The sequence below is a fragment of the Octopus sinensis genome, unplaced genomic scaffold (genome assembly GCF_006345805.1).
Source record: "Octopus sinensis unplaced genomic scaffold, ASM634580v1 Contig14906, whole genome shotgun sequence".
NCBI classification, from domain to species: domain Eukaryota; kingdom Metazoa; phylum Mollusca; class Cephalopoda; order Octopoda; family Octopodidae; genus Octopus; species Octopus sinensis.
In genome coordinates, this window is record NW_021833433.1 from 16,591 (window position 1) to 20,000 (window position 3,410).

Consider the following 3,410-nt stretch of genomic DNA (forward strand, 5'->3'; position numbering starts at 1 on the left):
AGTTTTCAAGTGAGAGTCTGTCCATGTAATCCTGTCGTATTCTTTAGACTTGGAGCTCTGACCACAGGGGCTAAGACAGCTGCAGTGACCACCAAGTTGTAGTGTTTACATTGGAGTGACCTTACCCTAGGTGAATTACCTTGACTTGACAGCATTCACCCGGGTTGGGTTGAGCTGGCTTCATTCATCCTCAATGCTGCATCTCTCACAAACGCTGACCAGGCCTGGCGATTTGAGGCTAATGACCGCGTGATCTCCAACCACTCCTTATTCCAGCGGCAAACGCCGTAGATATGGGGGCCTAGGCTGGGCTCCAGATCAGCCTTGACTGTCATCAGCCAGGTTTTCATTGTCTACCACATCGCTTTTGCCAACCCTGAAGGGGAGCTGGGGCAATTGCTTCGTAGGTTGGATTCCAGATCAGCCTTGACTGTCATCAGCCAGGTTTTTCGTTGTCTAGGTGAATTACCTTACAGGGATGGAGAGCTCCAGCAACCCAGGTGTTGCTGGAAGGGTGTAAAGAGGACACTGAACTGCCCCAGGGACACCACTCTTCTATTTGCTGTCAAGGTATTCACCCCAAGCCTTTTCCTTTCTCAAGGCCTTTACAAGGCAGTGGGGGGTTGTGGTTGGAAGTTTCTTCCACAACATGATAATTCACCAATTGCTAGGACCCTGACAGGTGCTACTGCTGGAGTCATAGTAGACCCAGGAACAATAGTTCCACACCTCTCCAAACCCTCGAACCCCTGAATTAGGGTTCCACCACCAGATGCAGTTTGAAGTCATACTGGGGACAATAACTTCAACTATCATCGTCAACCCCTTCAGGGTTGGCGAAGGCGATGTGGTGGACAACGAAAAACCTGGTTGATGACAGTCAAGGCCGATCTGGAACCCAACCTATGAAGCAATTGCCCCAGCTCCCCTTCAGGGTTGGCGAAAGCGATGTGGTGGACAACGAAAAACCTGGTTGATGAGTCAAGGCTGATCTGGAACCCAACCTACAAAGCAATTGCCCCAACTCCCCTTTAGGGTTGATGAAAGCGATGTGGTAGACAATGAAAAACCTGGTTGATGAGTCAAGGCTGATCTGGAACCCAACCTACGAAGCAATTGCCTCAGCTCCCCATCAGGGTTGGCGAAAGCGATGTGGTGGACAACGAAAAACCTGGTTGATGACAGTCAAGGCTGTTCTGGAACCCAACCTAGGCCCCCATATCTACGGCATTCGCCACTGGAATAAGGAGTGGTCGGAGATCACGCGGTCGTTAGCTTCAAATCACCAGGCCTGGTCGGCGTTTGTGAGAGATGCAGCATTGAGGATGAATGAAGCCAGCTCAACCCACCCCGGGTGAATGCTGTCTCAAGTCAAGTCAAGTCAACTATCATCATCACCATCAACATAAAATCTCCGTTTTCCATGCTGGCATGGGTTGGATGGCTTGACAGGAACTGACAAGACCTAGAGTCGCACAAAGTTCCATTAATTATTTTTGGCTTGGTTTCTACAGCTGGTTGCCCTTCTTAGCACAAACCACTTCACAGAGTATATGGGGACTTTCTACGGGGCACCAGCACCCACACTAATGCTTTTTACGTGGTACCTTGGCCTTAGGATCTTAATTCTATTGTGGTACATGGGTCTCCTTGCGTACAGCAGTGCACCGCAAACCTCGGTCCTCTGTCATCTCCATCATAAGGTTCAGTGGTTCAAGATCGGCCTTCAGTACCTCATCCCTTGTCTTCCTGGGTCTCCCTCTTTCATCAGCACTTCTTTCAACAACAACATGTAAACACACACACAAAATAAACTACACAACCCACTACCACCAAAACTACAACATCACACTACCACCACTACTAGTCATTATACAATAACAACACTACTACTACTACTACCACTACCCATACACCACAATATTACTAACACTTTCCCTCCTGTTACTTTCTACTGTAGTGAATCTACACCACTACAACTACCACCAACACTACTACAACCACATCTGCTACTACTTCATCTCTTCCGCATCACCACCACCACTAATGTTACTATTACACAAACACTACTGTTCGCAACATACCACCAGAATACTGCTTCCCCTACAACAATCAGATACCATCACCATTATACTACTACCCACACCACACCACTAACGCTATACTGATCACACCAAATCATAATTTTACCACCACCACCATACTACCACCAACACTGTGCCACAATTATTACCACTACTAAACCACTACTGTCAATACCACTACCACAGCTAAGCTACCAGCACTAACACCATACTGATGATACTACATCACAACTACTGCCACCACAACCACCACCACCATTATGCTACGACCACAACTAATATCATGACCACACCATACCACTACCATCGACACTATACCACAAGTACTTCCACCAACACTAGACAACTACCACCACCACCACCACCCCACACAACACATACTACCACCACCACTATTATGCTACGACCACAACTAATATCATGACCACACCATACCACTACCACCGACACTATACCACGACTACTTCCACCAACACTAGACAACTACCACCACCACCACCCCACACAACATATACTACCACCAACACCACCACCCCACACAACACATACTACCACCACCACCACCACCCCACACAACACATACTACCACCACCCCACACAACACATACTACCACCAACACCACCATCACCACCATCACCACACCCTCTTTTCAACTGCAGAAAAACTAATTAATATCAGGAAGAACAAAAAAAATAGAAGAAAAATGAAAAAAAAAAAAAAAATAAATAAAAAGGCAGGGTCAAGTGCCACAATAAGGTCACAGACAGGGTGGTTTCCATGGCAACCGGCTAATATCAGAGGAAGTGGGGCTTGAACCTGGATCTTTTTAACTGCCATGAATGAAAGGAGGCGGTAGCCACTGAAGTGGTGGTCATTATTGGATGAATTAAAGAAGTGACATATGATACAGGGAAACAAACATGTTTTGGGTTTTAATTAAGAAAATGAAAACCAGGATGTCTACGTGGTTGCTTAACTGGCTAGAAATAGCAGCTAAAGCTCCTTCAAATCACATCCTACGGTCTTTTGTATGTATAGATGTATGAGCCAGTGAGGGAGATCTCTGCATGGTAGCTAGAAATATCAGCTAAATCTCACTCAAACCACACTCTAGTGTCTTATGTATGTATATATAGTTAGTTAGTTAATTCTTTGGCTCAAAAGCAAATAGCATGGCCATGTAGGGGGACATGGAGTTAAGTACAGGGTGGTGTTCATGTAAAGAGTTCAGGCCACTTGAGGTCAAGGGAGGCTTTGAACAAAGCGGTCATCGGCATCTTCACCATCTCGTCTGGCAGCTTGTTCCACGGATCCGCAACCCGGAC